We start from the raw sequence: 22,619 nt of genomic DNA, 5'->3' as shown, positions 1-22,619 counted from the left end.
AAATTATTTTTTGCTCACGTTTGTTACTAAACTTTTTTTTTAGAGGATTTAAAGTCCAATCTTTAACATTACTAGTTTAGAGACCCGGCGTTGCCCGGGTTAGATATTAAATAAGTTTTATAAGTTTGTGTGTACGAATACACGTATCGGTATATTATATTGAATTTATTTAAATTTACAATTATAATAATATCATAAAAATAAATATAAATAATAAAATGAATATCCAATGCAAGAATAAAAAGCGTAAAAAAACCAATAATGAATTAGTCCAAGTGGTCGAGTTTTGGGTCCCTTTAAACATGTGGTCATGGGTTTGTTTCGTGACCCATGCGTATGAGAGAGAAAAATCGATTGAAAGGGATGAAAGTGGTTGAAATATATATAGGGAGCCCCTAATATGGTCCTCAATTTAAAAGGACCATAGATGGACCTTAGTAAATTACCGTCTATAAAGGGTACCAACTTTGTGGGTCCGGTTTTCATCTTCTTCTTCTTTGTTGACGAGTTTCCATCGTATCTATACAAAATTCATTACTTTTTCTACAGTTCCGGAAATTGCTCTTCGAATCACAAATAAATGCTGAGGTTTTGGACAATTTAAAATGTATAGGCAACTTTTCTTCCTCGTTTCAAGCAATAATCATGTTTTTTCTAACAATTGTAACAATCTCAAACAAGAAAACCATAAATTAGTTGGTTGATTACATGCCCAATAGATCTCTTTCACGAAAAAAAATAATCTATACTTGTGGTGGTACTATTAGGAAACACGATGAAATGAATAGAAATGATTCTTATTATACGAAATGAGAGATTACATCAAGTATATATACATAAAACTGGATGCACTCTAAGCTATCATGTGCCATCTATACATGAAAGAAACCCTAAGCTCGGTTACTTGCTGCGCAAGTAATAGCTTCCTAAGTAATATTTCTATCATCCTTATCAATGTGTAATATCCCCCCACAAGTTGGAGGCCGATAAATGTTGATCGATCCCAACTTGGATAAGAGTAGATTGAATGTCTTGGGAAGCAATGCCTTAGTAAAGAAATCGGCAACTTGGTACCGTGGATGAAACAGGAAGCAACTTGAGGATACCGGCTTGTAACTTCTCTCGATCAAATGACAATCAATTTCTAAGTGTTTGGTGCGTTCATGAAACACGGGATTAGAGGCAATATGAATTGCACTCGATTGTCACAATAAAGGACGAGCAGCTTGGTGCATGAAATATGCAAATCTCTCGAGAAGATAAAGAATCCACTGCAACTCACAAGTGGCTGAAGCTAATGCCCTATACTCGGCTTAGAAGAAGATCTTGAAACCGTGATTTGTTTCTTAGTTCTCCATGAAATCATGGAGCTGCCCAAGAAGAAGCACCGACCGAGAAATGGACCTCCTTATATCAAGGCAACCAGCCCGGTCTGCATCGGTAAAACCTTGCAGAGTGAGGGAAGATTTTACGGGAAAGAACAAACCCTTGCTGGACAACCTTTAAGATATTTCAATACTCTTAAGGCTGCATGATGATGAGTTTGTGTAGGCTTAGATAGGAATTGACTCGATTCTTGGGTGATGAAAGTAATGTCGGGCCTTGTGGTATTAAGGTAAAGGAGCCTCCCTACAAGCCTCCTATATGCGGCAATATCATCAAAAGGAGGACTGGAATCATGATAAAGTTTGATGGAGGGGTCGAAGGAGTAGAAGCTGGTTTGGAACCGATAGTGCTGGATCATTGAGCAAATCCAAACAATACTTCCTTTGACACAATGAAATACCCAGTTTTGAATGAGCAACTTCAATCCCTAAAAATATTTCAGCTTCCCTAAGTCTTTGATTTTGAATAAAGAATCCAAAACTGACTTGATATGATCAAATTCACTAAGAGAGTTTCCTGCAAGAATAATATCATCAACATAAACCGAAGGATGGTGAATGATGATGAAGTTTTCTTGACAAACAAGGAATGATCGAAGCTGCTTGGGAGTATTCTTGAGTTAAAAGTGTAGAGGTTAATCTTTCATACCACTTTCGCTGGCCTCGCTTCGACCATACAAAGACTTTTGTAACTTGCACACTTGATTTTGCTTATCGGTCTTAATACCGGGGAGGGATCTGCATGTAAACATCTTCCCGAAGCTCTCCATGAAGAAAGGCATTGTTAACATCAAGTTGATGCACATGCCAACTATGAATAGAGGACAAAGCAATCACAAGTCCGACGGTGGTGAGCTTGGCAACCGGAGAATATGTATCAAAATAATCTAAGCCTTCAACTTGATTATATCCCTTGGCAACCAATCTTGCCTTATATCTCTCAATAGTGCCATCGGCATGATATTTAACTTTGTAAATCCATCTGCATCCAATTGGTTTAACATTGGGTGGTAAATCCACAAGCTTCCAAGTGCCGGTTTTCTCAAGAGTCGAAGTTCAACTTGCATAGCATGCTTCCAACAATCATATTTACTTGCTTCAAAGCATATGTGGTAGGCTCGGGATGAGAATGCAAAGACATAACAAAGGAAGAATGATTAGCAGAGAGTTTATGATGTGAAAGATAATGAGAAATAGGATATGTAGATGCATGAATATTATTGCGGATGTAATCATTAAGGTAAGAAGGTGTAGTGGTGTTTCGGTGGAATGTCTATGGGTGACGGGTGGTTCAATATCCGTAACAATGGGAGGTTGTGATGAAGGGATGGAAGGAACAAGAGGAGAGACAATATCATCAATAATAGGAGGTTGAGTGGATGAGGGAGTAGGTTCAATAATATCCGAAGTTGGAGAATGAGAGAAATACTCCCAATCGGGGAGAAGTAGATGATGAAGAATGAGGATATGGTAAATAATTTTCATGAAAACTAACATGTCTAGACACAAAAATCTCTCTTGATTGAAGATCATAGAGAGCAAAACCCTTATATCCAGACTTGTATCCCAAGAAAAGAGACTTCTGGCTCTAGGTTGGAGTTTGGTTCTCGCGAGAATGCAAGGTTGAAGCATAACACAAGCAACCAAAAACTTTGAAAAGGGCAATGTCGGGAAGTTTATTGTAAAGAAGAAAATAGGGAGATTGGTTTTGAAGTAAAGGTGTAGGTACTCTATTTATGAGAAAAACAGCATGATGAATGGCATAAGACCAATATGAAGGAGGAAGTTTTGATCGATAAAGCAAAGCTCTACCAACATTCGGTATGTGTTGGTGCTTTCTTTCAACTCTCCCATTTTGTTGGGGAGTTTCAACACAAGACGAGTTGGTGGACAATACCATGTAAGGCATAAAAGGAAGGTAACATGAATTCGGGGCCATTATCGGTTACGAGGAATTTAGGTGTAGTATGAAAATGATTTTGAATCATGGTAATGAAATTCTTAACATGGGATGACACTTCAGCTTTGGTTTTCAAAAGTATAACCCGAGAGGAATCATGTGATCATCTAAGATAGTAAGAAAGTATCTATGACCATGGACCGAAGTAATTGAAAGAGGACCCCAAATGTCTAAATGGAGAAGTTCAAAATTAGCATCGGCATAAGAAGAACTAGAAGTAAAGGGCAAATGTTTGTGCTTGGCAAAGTGACAAAGATCACAGGCATCTTTATTATTATTAAGAGTAATAGCAGGATACAAATTTGACATTACATGAAGTCTCGATGAGACAAATGACCAAGTCTAAAATGCCAAAGGGCATGATTAGGTACATGATGAGTAGCTTTATTACAAGTAGGGTGTAAAACCGCATTACAAGAAGATTGAGACGAGACTAAGAGACTCAAAATTAGAAGTTTTGCATGATGGATAAAATTTGTATAATCCATCTATCTCGCTCACCCAAACCAATCATCTTCAAAGATTGTTGGTCTCGTATAAGACATTTTTCAAGGGAAAAATGAAAGAAACATGTTAAAGATTCACAACATTTAGCAACAGATATAAGATTGAGAGTGAAATGGGGTGAATAAAGAACATGACTCGATGAAACTTTGAATTGAAAGAGATATTACCGGCAAAATGAGCTAACACAGAGTTACCATTGGGTAAAGAGACATAAACAGGTTTGATTCTATAGAATGAACTAAAAAATGCAATGTCACAACAAATATGTTCATTAGCACCGTAATCAACAAGCCAAAAAGAAGGTTTGCTTGCTAAAGAAGAAACGAAGGCGAGATATACTGTTGGAGGATCGTGAGTGGAAATGCTTTGGGAGATGCAATGTGGTTTGAGGTAGCTTGAGGAGAAGAAGATGCTGAAACAACCAAATTTGATTGTTGTAACATGGATACAAGTTGAGCTAATTGTTCTTGAGAAAAACTAGCGAGAAGAAGAGCTTGCGGATGCACCCAAACCGAAGAAGACATTGCACCATTTTCGCAGTCTTCTTGAGAAGCAAAGCATTCACTCTTGGTGAAGATTTGTTGTTGACATTAGGGTAACCATGTTTCGGATAGCGAAATCCACGGTATGATTTGTACGGTTACGTAAAGTACAAAGTCTAGAAGGTTTATTGGATTGAAAACCTTTGCCACGTCCTTGAGGCTTTCTATTGTAGTTGTCAACATCATTGATTTGTATTGAAGTATCTTCAGTTACACTCAAAGAAGTAAGAGCAGCATGATTACTCTCTTCCCGAACAACTAAAGAGTAGACTTTGTTCAATGAAGGAAGAGGATCAAGGAGAAGAATTTGAGTTTTCACAACGGAGAAATGATCATTCAACCCCGTAAGAAACCGCATGATGCCGGTCCTCACCCCGTGAACCTTAGCAACTCTAGATGCAAGACAACGACAAGGATGAATACATGAACAATTAGGAATAGGTCTATGTGAAGACAATTCCTCCCACAACGTCTTCATTTCGGTAAAATAATCCAAAACAGATTTTGATCCTTGTTTCAAGTTGTTGATATTAGAGCGCAAATTTGCAATGCGAATACGATCAATTTTAGAGAACCTTTCCTTTAAATCAAGCCAAACCTCAATTGCAGAATTGCAAAAAACGATAGTTTGAGCAATTGATTCGAAACGAGTTGATAAGCCATGATTGCACCAAATGATTGCACCGTTCCCATGCCGCGCGGTTCAAATCATCTTCATCGGGCATAGGAATGGATCCATTGATGAATCCAAGCTTGTTCTTTGTACCCAAAGAACGTTCAACGGTGCGACTCCAAGCAATATAGTTAGAACCGTTGAGTTTTGGAGTAATAGCAAGAGAATTAGGACCTTCACTAGGATGAACAAAGTACACCGATTCGGTATCGAGGTGAATTGTTCCTTGGCGCCATGGATGAAGCTCAAAATTCGAAGAACAGAGTATAACAAGATCGAAATTGATGTTGAAGAAATTCAACAAAATCAAATGTGATTGAAGAAATTCAATCAAACCGAGAAAAAACGAAATCAACAAAGAAGAATCAAGGTGTGAAATCAAGAAGATTCACACACAAACAACGAGAAATTGATCTAAGAATGAAGATCAATGAAGAACAGAAACACGACGGAAAAACGGTTACAAAACCGTTATGGATCGTAACAAACTCTTTCTCTTGTGAAAGAGCTCGTGATACCATATTAGGAAACACAATGAAATGAATAGAAATGATTCTTATTATCTGAAATGAGAGATTACATCAAGTATATATACATAAAACTGGATGCACTCTAAGCTATCATGTGCCATCTATACATGAAAGAAACCCTAAGCTCAGTTACTTGCTGCGCAAGTAATAGCTTCCTAAGTAATATTTCTATCATCCTTATCAATGTGTAATAGGTACTAGCTGCAATTCTTTGCTTTAAATGTTTATTTTATTTTATAATAATCACCTTGATTCCTTGGTTCATTCTTATCTATTTAAACGTTCAGGGAAACAGCAAGGAGTTGCCACAGTTTGTTTACATATTTAGATCTTACTAGTCACCTTAACCATAGTAGATCTCACCTAAATATTGTATAATCACCGGAAACTTGTTGTTCAAAAAATGGGATAAACCTTTTTTTTTATAATTACCCTGATGTAATGTAACTAAACTATTGATTTGGAGAGGGTGGATCTGACCATAGTATGTAAGGCGAGAAAAATAACAAGTTATATCTACAAACATGTTTGGTTAAATACAGTATATTATACTAATTAGAAAGAATATATGGTTCTGGCTCAATATTTTTTTCTGGTTTTGAAAATAAAAATGCAATCTCATCACCTTCTATAAATCTTGATTGGTCTGCAACCCATAAATCTCTAATTTTCTATCCATGGGCTCTTAAAAAGGTTGTTTTTGAAATAAAAAAACAAACCCACTGCTATAGAAACTTGCCAAATTGCACAATTCTTCATTTACAGGGTATTTCATATAGTCTGGCATTTTGGTGACAATATCTGCACATGTCTTTGCTTATTTCGATTGTATGTTAGAGATCTGACATGGGAATAGTATTAAAAATAAACATGGAAAGAGGATGTACAAATTAAAATGAATTTTCGTACGGCAGATAGTAGGTATAGATTCTTTGTACCCCACCACACAAACCGGAAACGAAGCTTAGAAACCCACTATTGCCGGTCACTTTGCAAGGACCATGGCTGCACCCTAAACAAAAGGGTCCATATTAGGGGCTCCCATATATATATATATATATATATATATATATATATATATATATATATATATATGTATGTATGTATGTATGTATGTATGTATGTATGTATGTATGTATGTATGTATGTATGTATGTATGTATGCATGAGAAATAATAAAATCGGTGTTTAGCGAAACTTTGAAGAAGGAAAAATGTTAGATGTAAAGAAGGTTTGAGGATTATCGCTTGTGCTCAAAATATGTAAATATGTGATTAACGAAAATTTATTTATTTATAGTTAACATTTGCATTAGAATATGTTGCTAAAAGATACTACCTCCGTTCCTTTTTAAGTGTCAATTTTTAACATTTTACACAAACCAAGACACTCAATAAATGTTACTTTTTCTTATACAATAATCTATACTTTTACTATAATAGCCTTAATCATTTAATATCTTATTTCATATATTTCTCTCTCCACAATAAATAACTAAGGGTAATGTTGGTAAAACAACATTTATTGTTGCATTGAACTTTGAAAGTGACGATTAAATAGGAACAAAAATTTCTCCAAAAGTGACACTTAAAAAGGAACGGAGGGAGTAACATAATAACTAATCGAACCTTTTTTTTGAAAAAAAAAATTAATCTAACTTTTTTTTCCTCAAACATAAAAACTAATTGAATGATAAAGTGCTAAAAGATTAGTAATAACTAATTGAAGCTTCTTTTCCTAAAAACAAATAAACAAATTGGAGTCTTTTAATCATAAAATAAGATCGAATATGTAAACTTTGTTGAAAGTATTATGTGTAGTTAGTTGAGATATTTCGCTACATAAAATATTAGAAATTCAATAAAAATTTAAAGAAAACATTAAGTGGATAAGATCAAAATGTTGTTGAGATATTTTGTTTTATAGGGACTAAAAACAAAATATCTCAACAACATTTTGTTTAATACGCTAACGGTTGAAAATTCGGTCGCTAATTTTTTTTTAATCTTTTTAAAATTCATGTGTGGCTATAGCCACACATGGGCATGAGCTAGATCCGCCCACGATTACAAGAAACACTTGTTCTCTTTTATGGATTTTGTTCCCTTCTTTGCATTGCATTACAAAAAACATTAGAAGAAACACTCACATGGTTCTCTTCTCTATGTTGGCATTGCAAAAATACTCATCTTGTTCTCTTCTGAGCAGTTCTTTACAAGAAACAGTCACCTTGTTCTTTTCTTTACACTGTATTACAATAAACAATCATATCGTTCTCTTTTCTACATTACACTAGTTACAAACCCGTGCTTCGCACGGCTGAATTACCTTTTTACGGAAAATTTTGTTATAGAGGAATTGACTATTGTAGGCAAACATAAATTCCTTAATATGGTTAAAAGCAACCGATCCCAAACATAGATATTACATGCATATAAATCTAAAAAACCATGAACCATAACATACCAAATTCAAGATGGGTCTACCATGCTTGTTAACTTAGAGTACAAAGCATGGTTGGAAACGAAACCAAAATATGCAGATATGGTTCCGTGATGCAAAATATGGTTCCGTGAAGTGAGTGACCGGGATTGAGGCTTGGGTTTGTGATGTTTGTAACACCCCGTTTTCCCAAAGCATAAAAATTTCATCATAAATCAAAGTATTTTAAATCATAACAGAGTGTCACATACTTCTTGAAAAATCATAAAATGGATAATAATAATTATCTCTCAAATTCAACATCAAATTCTAAAACCATGCGGCGGAAAATAATTCGGCATACTAAGGTCTTGGCACGTAGGCCTTATCAAAAATCTCATAAAACAGTTCAATACTTAATCATAAAAAGGGTTCATAAAAGACACGTAAGGAATAGATATGAAAGCAAGCCCCATCCCGTTACGTATCGAGCACCTAGACACAAAGTGAGGAGTCCACTCACGAACACTTCTAGTCTTTATTACCTGCAAGTTACCCATACGAAGGGCAACATTTTCAAGCGAAGGGGTGAGATTTCACAGTCAATAAATTAAGCATGTAATTCATTAAAATGCATTTAGCAACATAAAACATTATTAACGTATCAAACATTTATCATTTAGCATATTATCATTTCATAAACAAATACCATCATCATATATCATCATCATTAAATATCATGTTCAACTTAACACTTGACTCGACAACACAACTCGACTTGACAATGCAAATCTTATCAACTTAACAACTTTAAACCATCGTGAAACTTCTTGATATGCAAATGCATGTGGTACCATTCGGCAACGTAAATGAGCTTAATTAGGCTCTCGACATGTGAGCACAAAGGCCGCCGGGCCTAAAGCCCCCAACTTTAAGGAGTATGCAATGGACTCAATCTTCCAACAACTTAGACAACAACGTGAACATCTTATACAACTCATAATCATGGACAACTTCTTAAATTCGACGACTTAGACCGACTCATGCAACTTCCGGACATTAACGATCAACAACGGAAAACGAGAAGCAAGATACATCATATAGTAATACTTGGATGCATTAACACCATCTATGGAATGAATTACATCGGCATAAATATCATAAAACATCATAATATCACTCATGCATCATCACTACTAATCTCGGTCACACGAACGGACACGGAACTTCGGAAGTATCCTAAACAACCCTCTTTCTTACTTCTAAGGTCAACTCACGACTACACGTGCGAAAGAATCGCATCGGGACAATTTTGGGCAACTAACGGCCTAACTCGCGGTGGCGAGTAACTTTGCTCGCAATGGCTAGCAAAGCGTGCACTCGGGATTCCTAAAGTCCTTGCTCGCAATGGCGAGCTATCCCGCTCGCAATGGCGAGCTTACGAGTCACTCGCGGTTGCGAGTTGTGTTGGTCGCGGTGGCGAGCTCGGTTCCTAGCTCGCGGTTGCGAGTGTTCTTGCTCGCAGCTTGCGAGCGATGAATGTCGATACGGCCAAAAACCTAAAAATTACAACTTTTCACCTATCTTCATGATTCTTTCATCCAAATAGCATCTAATTATCATCTTAGGCAATATCTAAGGTCCGTACACTAATTTTGCATCAATCTAACATATTTTCATGGTTCAATCATCAAAATCGGTCTTAAACCTAATTCCCAATTCTCACCAAAACTCAACCCGGTCATGCTAAATTCATTCTACAGAATTATATCCTTAATAATATTGAAAGTTAGTCTCACCCTTACCTCGGTAATTGAAGAAAATCGACTGACCTCCTCTTGTTCTTCTCTCTTTCGACTTTTTCTCCCTTTTCTCCAAAAACGTACGTTCTGTCTAAAAACTTTTCTCAACTTAACTCCTTCTATTTATAACCTCACTCTAATTTCTCTTTACACCTCTAAAAATGCTCTTTTCACATCACAGCCCAAATTCTAATATTTTTATTTTATTTTCATATCTTATTTTATTTAATAATAAAATAAGTCATAACAACATAACAACTTCACAATATCATATACCCCACATAATTTATTTATAAATCATATAAACCACTCAACTTCATGAATCATAAAATTCACACATATCAATCATGAAAATCACTTAAATCATATATATAAATATATTTCTAAATAATCAAATAATTAAGACGGGCGTTACAATGTTGTTAAGAATAGGTTCTAGTCTTGGATGCGTGTACAAGTTTCGTTGATTGTGAGACGAGTTTGGGTTTTTGAATGGATTGAGATTGATTGGTTTTGGATGTCGGTAACGTGTCGTGGGTTGTGACTAGGGGTGGCAAAATGGATGGATTGGATGGATATGGATTTGGATGCTAATGGATGGATCAAAAAAATCCATTAGTCCAATAAAATCCACCAATTTTTTTTTGAAAAAAAACCATCCAATCCATCCATTAAGTTTTATGTCCATCCAATCCATTAAATAAAATGTATTTTTTATTTTTTAAATTTGTTTTACATAATTTTTTAGTTAATTAATTGGTTTTACATAATTATTTTGTGAATTAATTGGTGCGTAAAGTAATACATTCGAATTGCTTTTTTAATTAAGCTCAATGCTTATTTTTGTCTAAGCCCACTGAAATAAAATAAAAAATAAAAGGTGGTGGTGCACCGGCGTTGACCACCGGTCACCACCGTTGACCGAAGGCGCTCCGGCGACCTATGCGGCGGAGTACGGCGGCGAAATGGCTGAAAAATCTGATTTTCCGGCGACCCACAGGCGGATCTCCGGTGAACTCACGGCGGCGGGTGGTGGTCGTCCGGCAGCTGCAACGGAGCTCCGGTGGCTATATATTCTGTTTTTTATTTTATTTTTATTAATGGGCTGATTTGTTTTAATTGAATGGGCTGAATCTTATGGGCCAAGCATTTCGGGGAAAAAATCAAAATATTTCTATTTAGGCCCCCATAATTAAAAGCTGCTTATTTTTATTTATTAACAAAATTAATTTAAATCATGTTTAAAATAATTTTATATCCAATGGATTATTATTAATATTTTAGGTGATCCAATAGATTTCTAAAATAAGATGGATGAATCCATAATTTTAAATGGATGGATTAAATCCAATACATTAACAATTTTGTTTGTTTAATGGATGGATTGGATGGATATTATGGTGGATGGATTGGATGGATTTGGATTTGATGGATCCTATTGCCACCCCGAGTTTGGATAATAGAATTTATGTTGGTTTGTATTTGTTTATACGTGGTTGTATTCGGTTCATGTATAAGTTGATTTCACTTTACGACATTTCTTATACGTGCTTATATTAATTAATACGCCAATTGTTTTCCATTTGTTTTGTGATCTGTTTGTATCGATAATGTTTCTAGGGTTTGATTTTTGTTAATGGGATATGAATCATTATAGTAACTAGACCTTGCACCCGTCTTCTTTGCCGCACGGGTCATATTGATGGCAAACAAAATATTCAATTATCTTGTTAATTCATAATATATTTGTGCAAATACAATGTTAAAAATAATAATACAACTTAAAAAAAGGGAACAAATCATGCCGGTACATTACGAAAAATTTCCTTGTAAACAACATTGTATTTAGGATGATTTGAATGATTCAAAAATTCGCCGCAATCTAAAATATGAGAACCATCTCCACCATATACTAACAAATACAGGTGTTTCATTTGTTGAAATCGACATTAAATATATGGCAAGCTTGTCCACAAAGATTAGTTTTCGAATAGTTGTTCGAAACGAATATCTTAATCATTTTGGATACTCGCCGTTACATAGGGAAACATAGAATTATGATTTGAATAATAACTAAGTTGAGATCAGTTATGAATTGACTATGGGTAGATGTCGAAAAATTTCCTTTCCAGGAGAAAAAAGGCAAAGTTTATTTGAATGCATTTTGTGCCTTGTAACTACAATCTTGGTTTAACGAAATACCGCAATTTAAGATGTTAGATGCACCGATGGATAAGATAACATGGTTTCTTAGATTATCTTGCGGTGAATAATTGCATTAGTTACGGCTTCTTGAAAAATTAGAATATTAGCTATACATAACGGATATGAAGTTATGATTGATGGTAATAATGTCATAAGCAATGAGATTATAATACGGTACGTTGTTCTTAGAAGGTTGCTCGGAATGATAACATAATAGAGATCGGTCGGCAATTTACTATACTAAGATGTCAAATAGCGTCTGTTCGGCATTAAGTGACAAAGTTTAGCGTAAAATATTATGTGTACCGTAACTACTTGTGGTTTAACGGTCACCAAACTTTAAAACATAAGCCGAACCGATCGCATGCATTTTGTAGATACAATGAGTTGTAGTGTAAGGTTTTAATGCGATGCTTTTTTTCCAATCTTATAATAGAGTATGTTGCGTAGAGAAAATATATTGTCGGTTATCGCTTCACGTAGATTTAGGAAATTAGTTATACTTAACGAGATACGAAGTGGTGATACCGGTGTAACTAAATGTGGACCTTTCAATACTCGTGCTCTTTTTCTCTTCGCATTCAAGTAACTATAACCGTGTGCACCTTCATTAGAACCTACAAATTAAAAAAACAAAGGCTAAAGTGCACTTTTCCCCTAACTTTCAAAACGTTGCGATTTTGGCCCCCCATGTATGAAAACCACAATTTTGCCCCCCTATGTTTTAGCCCCTTTCGTTAATAGTGGTCCTTTTGGCAATTTTGACTGAGTCAACTCCTACGTGGCATGCCACGTAGGTAATTAATGAATTAAAAATAAATAAAAAATTGCACTCTATATTTATTGAAATAAAAAAAATCAAAAAGGAAAGAAAAAAATAAAAGTCACGTGATTCATTCATAAACACCATCATATTCATCATCCACCCGGCAAATTCATCTTTTCACCATCAATATTCATCATTCACCCAAAACCACCAAACACAAACACGGAAATCATCTTCTTAACATCTTTTCATCATCTTCTCAACCACAATCCAAAAAATACAACAACAAAAATAAATAAAAGCTGACATTCATCAAATCATAGGTTACAACACACGAATCCTCCATAATCATTTGCTTCCAAACCAACATTCATCTTGTACAATGGTTGCCGCCGAAAATTCCACAAGAGGGTTTGAAGAAACCGAAACTCAAAAATATCTCTAATTTCAATTGCGGTTAAGTGAAATTGAAAAAGCTGAAACTCGGAAACATGCTTACTTGTTCATTGAGAAAATTCCTCAAATTCTTCATAGACAAAGCACCGAACATTACTAAGCGCTTGTGTTGCAAGTGAGCAAAAGAAAAGTTCAGTCATATAGGATTGTTCATGGTTCGGGAAGGATACCGAACCGAATATGGTTTGCCATCGGGTTTTCCGTCGCCGTCGGTTTCGGCGTAGCCATCGCCGCCGTCTCTTTTACGTTTCTTGTTATTGGTTTATTTTCATTCACGTATCTATTCGCACGTCCTCTTCTAATTTCAAACACAAAAAACCAAACAATCAAATCTCGGATCCATTCTCTTCATCAAAATTGAAAATAAACTAAGCTGTCTTGGATCCGAAATTCACCTCAAAATCTTTTCGATGCAAGCAAGAAAACGCGAAAAAGAAGAGAAATTTGAAGAATTGAAGGTGAAAAATGTGATGATTTGAGTTTGTGTGGTGGAGAGAGAGTGATTTCCGAGAGAAGTGTGAGGGAGGAAGATAGAACGTGAAGGAGAGGAAGAAATCACGTGTTCTTTCTTTTTTTTTCTTTCCTTTTTATTTTTCTAATTCATTAAATACAAAGTGGCATTTTTTATTATTTTTAATTCATTAATTACCTACGTGGCATGCCACGTAGGGGTTGACTTAGTCAAAATTGATAAAAAGGACCACTATTGCAAAGGGGCTAAAACATAGGGGAGCAAAATTGTGGTTTTCATACATGGGGGGCCAAAATCGCAACGTTTTGAAAGTTAGGGGGGGGGGGGGTAAAATGCACTTTAGCCAAAAACAAAAGTTTAGAACATCAAAAGGTAAGAATTAAAAAAAAAAGTTCAGAACAATCAAATGGAATATATGAATTAAGTAATAGTAGTTTTAGCACGTTCTACTATAATCACAATGAAACAACTTTTTTATAAGCACAATGAAACAATTGTTCCCCATACGCAAAATGTGTAGACAAAATTTTATCAAATAAACAATAAAAGATTAACAATCACAACATTCTCATGTCTAGTCCATCTTAAGGAAGTTTGAAAATTGAAAAAAACCAAAGAAGACACAATCAAAATATATAGTTAAGCGAATCGAGATGCTACGGGAAATTTATTTGCAAAAGAATGAACACCGGATATTACACAACCATGATTAGAGAAACAGATTAGAGAGAACATACATACCTTCTATTAGTTTCTTTACTACGAACAACATAATTTGAAGTTATTTAATTCCTAAATGATTCGATTACTCTCAATTTCACAGCAAATTATCTAATACCATAAAAGATAAAGAATCACGAGACAAAACAATAGTTGTAACAAATAAAAGCTAAAAAAAAAACTTAAATATAGATGATAGCGACGAGAAGAGGCATTTGTCTGTTTTCATAACCGCAACCACCACCTGAATTCTTCAACTGCAATGGGAAGGGTGAATTTCGTGTTTGTGATTGTGATTTACGGTGATGCAATTTCACAAAGGTGGTGTCGGAAATTAGGGTTTTCCAACACTTACTTACATACCCGAATCGAAGAAAAGATCTTGTAGGAAGAAACGAAAGTACATCAAGGATGAGATCGCCAGAGAGGATCTTGAAAAAGTTATGGTTTATTTCGATTTTCATATATAAGCATCAAATTGACTATATCATTAGTTGTCGACATGTTTAAACAATGAACAAATTTTTGGAAAAAAGTTACTATATGAAGGGAAAAAATGGTTGAAAATCACAAACTTTTGGGTTTAGATTACGAAGGAGAAAAAAGGGTTCAAAACCGTTTGGAAAGAAAGGAAAAAGAATTAATTGGTCTTTAGAAAAAGAAGTTTAATGTTGGATATCATGTAGTGGAAGCCAAATAATATCACAAAAACGGTAAGTGGCTTGGTGGTCAAAATGCTTTGAAGTAACCAATATGTCATGGGTTTGAATCTTTGGAGAGAATTTTTTTCATAAATATTATATTTTTCAAAACCCTCAAAAAGGCGGGGAGGACACAAAGGTAATTGTGAGATGTAAATTAAGTTTAGGGTTTTCATACTAGGCATGCAGTGTGAACCTTCGTATTATATATTAAGGTAGTGTTTCGACCGTACTTAATCTTAACTTCTATTATAAGTTTGTTGTGTGTGTGCAGCGAAGAACCGGAGAGAATTTTTTTCATAAATATTATATTTTTCAAAATCCTCAAAAAAGGCGAGGTGGACACAAAGGTAATTGTGAGATGTAAATTAAGTTTAGGGTTTTCATACTAGGCATGCAGTGTGAACCTTTGTATTATATTAAGGTAGTGTTTGACCGAAGCTTAATCTTAACTTCTATTATAAGTTTGTTGTGTGCGTGCGGCTTTCAACATGGTCGGGAAGAGAAGAGCGATGGACCCGGTGAGTGCTGAAGGTTCCGAAGGTAAGCGAGAGGACTTCACCTCCTCAACGGCAAGGCTGCGTAACCGGTCTTCTTGGATACCGGGGAGGCTAGGGACCTCAAGGAGGCCGTGGCTATGCTCCCCAAGGTGGACATGGTGACTATGATGGTGGTGGACGTGGTGGCCGTGGGATGCCCCAACAACGGTATGGGCGAGGGCGAATCCTTTATATGGGATGGGGTAGCTTTGGCTACCCCAAAAATTTTATTTTTATTGAGTCATTAGGTATATTTATATGGTTAGCTACCCCAATAATATAATTTTAGCTACCTCGAAACAAATTCATTTGCACGAAAGTAGCATAAATTAAAAGGTTAACAAATTATTACTTGATTAATAAACTTATTTGTTTTATTTCGACATTTCGATCTCTATAACAACTATAGAGAAAGCATTTTTAGAAATATAAATTATCAACGATGAAACATAATAGACGATAATTTAATACAAATAGCTTATTTGTCTATGTTGAAAAAAAATTGTTAATCTATTTAGCAAATATTCAATTATAAATATATTTGACTTCTTCCCTCAAAAAAAAAAATTATTTGACTTCTCGAAACCTAATTTTATAGAGATTAAACATATCTAACCTTTAAATTTAATATATAATATTTTAAAATATATAATTTTTCCTTGATTAAAAAAAATTATTTGTATTTGGCCCCCTCGTAAAAAATTTCCTAGCTTCGCCGGCGAGTATGAGGGGCCTCCGAGGGGAGGACCTCCTCGGCAACAACCTCCGGACTATCAAGGAAGAGGTAGAGGACTGTGCAACAGCAAGGCGGCCGTGGGTACGGTGGTGGAAGAGGTGGATATAGCGGTGGTGCTGGTGCTGGCCACGACGTCGTTTCATCCTATGGAGCCCCACCAAGGCAACCTTCATACCCCGAGCTGCACCAAGCAACCCCTGTACCCTCTCGCTCCATACCAAGTCCCTGTGTCGTCACCTCCAGCTCGCACCCCATTCCGAGGCTAGTTCATCTCGGCCACGAGAAGTGAGCGAAGTGGAACAGGATTTGGGACGGTTGACAATCCATTCGAGATGAGACTCCTCCTCCTCCTCAAAGCAAATCATCACTAAGGTTTCCCCTTCGGCCGGAAAAGGGAGCTACGGCAGGGAAAACTTTGGTGAAGGCAAACCATTTCTTTGTTGAGTTGCCTAAGAAGGATCTTCATCGGTATGATGTAAGTTCCACTTTTTAATGATTTTATTAGTTGTTTATCTTTGGTTTGACACTTACTGATTTTTTTGTTGCTCTTGGTTGCTTAGGTTACAATTACTCCCGAAGTTACATCTAGAGGGGTTAACCGTGCTTTGTTATGAAGCAGCTTGTAAGGCCGTACCGTGATTCTCACCTTGGAAAGAGGCTTCCCGCTTACGACGGCCGTAAGAGTCTCTATACTCTTGGTCCGCTTCCTTTTATTTCAAAGGACTTCGTAATCACCCTCGTTGATGAACAGAGGTGTGCTTCATGTTATTTAGTTTTATTTGTGTTTTTCCATTGTCAAATTCACCCTTAGTTATTTTAATATTTAATTGATTAATTGATTTTGACACTTTTTGGAGGGATAGGGAGTTCAAAGTTGTGATTAAATTGGCCGCACGTGCCGACCTTCACCACCTGGGACTCTTTTTGGAGGGGAGGCAACCGATGCGCCTCGGGAAGCTCTGCGGGTTCTTGACATTGTTCTCCGGGAGCTTCCTACCTCCAGGTTGTTGATTAACTTATTTCGTATTGAATGCATTTTGGTTCACCCTGTTTGTACCGGCTAAGTGTACTTTTAATGATGTAGGTATTGTCCGGTGGGAAGATTCTTTTATTTACCCGAACTAGGTAGAAGGCGGCGTTTAGGTGAGTGTTTGGAAAATCGGCACGGTTTCTATCAAAGCATTCGTCCTACTCGGATGGGACTATCTCTCGAACATTGGTGCGTATTTTCATTTTGCTTGACCATTTTTCTGCAGTCAATCAATACCGCCGACTAATCGTTCTTTTTTTATTTATGTAGATATGTTATCAACGGCATTTATTGAGCCGTTGCCCGTCATTGAGTTTGTTACCCGGTTGCTTAACGGGGATGTCTCGCCCGGCCTCCTCGTCCGATGCCGATAGAGTAAAGGTTAGTTTTGTTGACTTGTACAAATTTATCTACGGTCATTTTAAAACACTAGCGATAAACATGGTTATGTTGCTAACCTAATAATCTTGTCATTCCTTAGATTTTGTTGTATTCTAAGTTTACAAGCAGTTTGCGGCATTATAAAACATTCATTTAGTTATGTTTTAGTCTGGCATTGCTCCTTTGATTTTGTTGTTACCGTATCGCAAGTTTACATGTAATCTGCAGCTATAAAAACAATCATTTAGTGTGATCTGCAGTTTTGCTCCTTTGATTTTGTTAGTGTATCGCAATTTTCCGTTCGGTTTGTAGTTTCATAAACATTCATCTACTTTAGTTTAGCGAGATCTCGTGTGTTTTGCTCATTGGTCTAGGAAAATTAGAATGATAATTTTGCAAGGACTTGAATGAATTTTTCTCTTTATTTTACACGCCGTTTGTTGTGATACGGACTTTCATTTAGTATAGTTTAACGAACTCTCCTAGAGGTTTTACTCATTGCTCTAGAATAAAATGAGATTGATTATTTTTCAAGTCCTTATTGAATTTTCCTAATGACGGATCAAAAAGGCACTTCGTGGTATCAAAGTTGCGGTCACACATCGTGGCAACATGAGGAGAAAATACCGCATTGCCGGTCCGACTTCACAAGCTACCGGAGAATTAACGTGAGTAGTAGTGCTATGTATTTTTTTGCATGCAATGTTTAAATTCTTTTGCCGACTTTCTTTTAACTTCTCAATAATTTTTAGATTCCCTGTGGATGAGAGGGGTACCATGAAGTCCGTTGTGGAGTATTTCTTTGAGACATATGGTTTTGTCATTCGGCATACTCGGTGGCCTTGTTTGCAAGTTGGAAACCCACAGAGGCCTAATTACCTCCCAATGGAGGTAAATGTTCTCATTAGTTCTCTCCTTTTCGCTATTGTATTTTTTATGCCTGGCTACGTTATGTTAATTTTGTTTGTTGGATGTAGGTCCGCAAGATTGTGGAGGGCCAAAGGTACTCCAAAAGACTTAATGAGAGGCAGATTACGCCTTGCTCAAGGTCACTTGTCGGCGTCCCCTTGACGAGAGAGCGGGACATTATGCGGGTCAGGCAGAATTGTTCGGATATAAACAACTCAATTTATTTTTAGCTTATGAAAGAACTGATGATGTTGTGCAGTTTTTTATATTGCTATATTTTACCGAATGGTTCCTATATGCGTGTTGGTATGTTGTTCTATGTAGGATTGACATGTACGTTAGGTACGTTTGTTGTTTTGTGTTTAATGTTTATAGTTGATGTCATTCTGTGCTATATACGTACTGGTATGTTGTTCTATGTAGTATTGACATGCTGTTAGTCTGTTGTTTTGTGTTTAATGTTTATAGTTGATGTCATTCCGTGCTATATACGTACCGGTATGTTGTTCTATGTTCTATGTAGGATTGACATGGTTGTTAGTTTGTTGTTTTGTGTTTAATGTTTATAGTTGATGTCATTCCGTGCTTAATCCACCTTGTTCTTTCTTTTGTTCAGACAAGTACATCACAATGCCTACCACAAAGATCCCTATCTTTGAAGAGTTTGGTATCACAATCGGCGATCAACTTACTCAAGTTGAAGCTCGCATCCTTCCCGCACCTTGGGTATTTATACCTTGTGACAACAATTACCATTGTTTAACTGAATTTTTATACTTGCTTATTTATGTTAATGTCATTTTCCCTTGCAGCTCGGATATAATGATACGGGTAGAGAAAAGGATTGTCTACCCCAAGTTGGCCGGTGGAATATGATGAACAAGGTGATTTGTTTTTTTTTTTTTCCCCGCACTTGTTGGAAGCCACGGATGTATTTTACAAATTCAGCTGTATATTTTCCATATGACTTTACCCGTTTTTTGTGCCAATGCAATTAGACATGGAAACTAATTTGCGGTCTAATTTTCGAAAATGTTCAATGGTGGATCGGTTAAATGCGGTTATGTGTTAACTTTTCAAGAATTTGTGCAAGATAGTGTTGCATGTGGCTTACTGCTATGAGCTTGCCCGGATGTGTTATATATACCGGCATGGTATGTATATGATGTTTGCTTTGGTAATATCTTCGGTGAAACTTTTTTTCATTTTTAAACAATTGATAATTTTATCTTTGTTAATCGGGAATTTAATCCAGAGCCGGTAGTTCCCGCCATTACCGCTCGTCCCGACCAAGTAGAGAAAGTTCTTAAAACGCGGTATCATGATGCGAAGAGCAAGATGCCTAAAGACAAAGAGGTTGACACTCGCTCATTGTTATATTGCCCGATAATAATGGCTCTCTTTACGGTAAATGATTCTTTGACATTTACTTTTACTCCCTTACCATATTCAACTGAAATTTTTCTTCACTTAGCCGATATCTTGAATTTTCCTTTAGGAGCTGGAGTTTACGGCTTGCACTAAATCGGTAGCATCTAGATAGTTAATTCCCGACATAAAAGCGCAACGTTTACTTTTTCTCTCATTTTTTTCTCACGGCACACTAATTTATATGAACTTTGGCATATCCTTCCTATTTTTTAGTTTTGACTTTGGCATAACCTTCCTATTCTTTAATGAAGTTTGTCATATCCTTAATTATATAATTAAGTTGGCCCGAGTCACTCATCATTCATATTTTTTAAATGATTTGCTAGTCCAACTTAATTACATAATAGAAGTTCACAAAATTTGACCCCTACGGACTGGTCTACCTTTGGTCCGAGTGGATAGCAAGTGACTTAATTGTTGGTGATTATCTGATATGCAGGTGACCTTAAAAGGATATGTGAGACTGACTTGGGGGTTGTTTCTCGGTGCTGTTTAACCAAACATGTATTTAAGATGAGCAAGCGGTACCTTGCAAATGTTGCTTTGAAAATCAATGTGAAGGTTGGGGGTAAGAATACGGTGCTTGTTGATGCACTTTCTCGTCGCATTCCACTTGTTAGTGACAGGCCTACTATCATTTTTGGGGCCGATGTTACTCATCCACACCTGGAGAGGATTCAAGCCCATCAATAGCATTTGTAAGTTTTGTATATATGTGATTTGTTTTTAATTCCAAGCAACTCGAAGCTTGAATATATGTTTTTACTTTCTCTATTTTAAATAACGCTCTTCGATATTGTAGGTTGTTGCTTCTCAAGACTGGCACGAAATTACCAAGTATGCTGGTCTGGTTTGTGCCCAAGCACATCGCCAAGAGCTCATTCAAGATCTTTTCAAACAATGGCAAGATCCGATCAGAGGGACATTGACCGGTGGAATGATCGAAGTAATTTCTTTAACTTCTGCATTATATGGCATACGAATGCAAACATTTAAATATGAAAATTGTCCTTCAACCAAACTAACCAACCCATTCCCAAGGGAAGGCAAAAATAACACATAACTGATCTGTTATATACAATTTATAAAATCTTAGTAATACTCAATGAGTTGGAATATATATCTTTTAGATCCTTCGATCATAAAAAAATCATCTTTGTTGACTTGATTGATTTTGTTTAAATTTTTATAGGGAGCTTCTTATATCTTTCCGTAGAGCTACTGGACAAAAGCCCCAGCGCATAATCTTTTACGAGGTAGTTATTTTTGTTGTTTGTTCATGTTCATTTGTATTTGTTATTATGATGATTCTTAAACTCTAATATTACTTGCTGCGAGAGATGGAGTGAGCGAGGGACAATTTAACCTGTCTTGTTGTTTGAGCTTGATGCGATCCGGAAGGTAACTGTTTTTTGTGGTTGTTTCCATAGTTTCAAACTAATAAATTGTTCTTATTGTGCTCACTGTATTATTAGCAGAGACACATTATCATAACAGATAGAGACATTATGTTAAAACATAAGTAGTAATTATGGCCTAAAGCATTGCTGCGTATGTTAAGATAAACTACGGCAAAATAGTTTATTTTATCTATAGCGTAGGACTATTAAAAGTTATTTCTAACCTGGTTGCTATACCCTTCTTGGGGGAACAAAGGACTATAAAAGTTCTTAGAATATGATTACTATATCCTCGGTAGAGGCACAAAGGATCATAATGGACGTTCTATTGAATACTTGAACCTCGCTTCCAGTTTTTCAAAAAAATTAGAAAAGTAGCTATTAGCTCTGCAGAAAGCTGTTTTTCTTGGTTATTTCAACAATTTCAATTTATTTTTATTACGCTAACGTTTTATCCTATCCTACTGTTTCTCCTTATCGGGCTTGTGCATCCCTTGAACCCAACTATCGGCCCCGTGACTTTTGTTGTGGTTCAAAAACGTCATCATACTAGGCTATTTGCCAGGTAACCACTATGACAAGAGTTCGTTGATCGCGATTGGCAATATATTGCCCGGTATTTATTCCAACTTCTTATTATGAATGCTTTTCTTATGATTTTTATTTACAAGGCTGATGCGAGTATATGTATACTACTTGGAAATGTTTCGAGCACGATTGTGGATTCTAAGATCTGCCATCCGATAGAATTTGACTTCTATCTTTGCGGCCATCTGGTATTCGAGTAAAATTTTTGCTGCTTTTGTGGGTAAAATAATTGAAGTTGAATTATTGTATATGTTCTTACGTCAATGAAATTTGCGGGGCACAAGCCGTCCAGCTCACTACCATGTCTTGTGGGATGAAAATAATTTTTGTGCCGATGGTCTACAAAGTCTAACTAATAACCTCTCGCTACACGTAAGTAACTAACTTGTAACGTGATTTGGAGTTTCCCTTGTTTTTTTCAGCCCCACTGCTTTCTGTTTGTTTATCAAATGCCTCCAAACTAAA

The 22,619-nt window shown here is 36.1% G+C and overlaps 1 pseudogene across 1 annotated transcript; it reads left to right on the top strand.

Moving 5' to 3' along the window:
* The first annotated feature begins 15,652 nt into the window (after positions 1-15,652).
* Positions 15,653-22,075, top strand: LOC146918264 (protein argonaute 1-like; annotated as a pseudogene). Its single transcript, XR_015016697.1, has 18 exons — positions 15,653-15,789; positions 16,390-16,890; positions 16,976-17,209; positions 17,346-17,418; positions 17,500-17,627; positions 17,710-17,835; positions 18,397-18,494; positions 18,579-18,717; positions 18,804-18,887; positions 18,966-18,993; positions 19,352-19,461; positions 19,548-19,618; positions 19,764-19,893; positions 19,977-20,142; positions 20,606-20,864; positions 20,969-21,112; positions 21,363-21,419; positions 21,503-22,075. The product of XR_015016697.1 is annotated as a protein argonaute 1-like (transcript).
* Positions 22,076-22,619: the final 544 nt, after the last annotated feature.

The sequence above is a fragment of the Medicago sativa genome, chromosome 6 (assembly GCF_051527215.1).
Source record: "Medicago sativa cultivar Bolivia chromosome 6, Bolivia_mono, whole genome shotgun sequence".
In the NCBI taxonomy this organism is placed as follows: Eukaryota; Viridiplantae; Streptophyta; class Magnoliopsida; order Fabales; family Fabaceae; genus Medicago; species Medicago sativa.
Note: the sequence above shows the minus strand (reverse complement) of the source record. Positions and strands in the feature narration are given on the sequence as shown.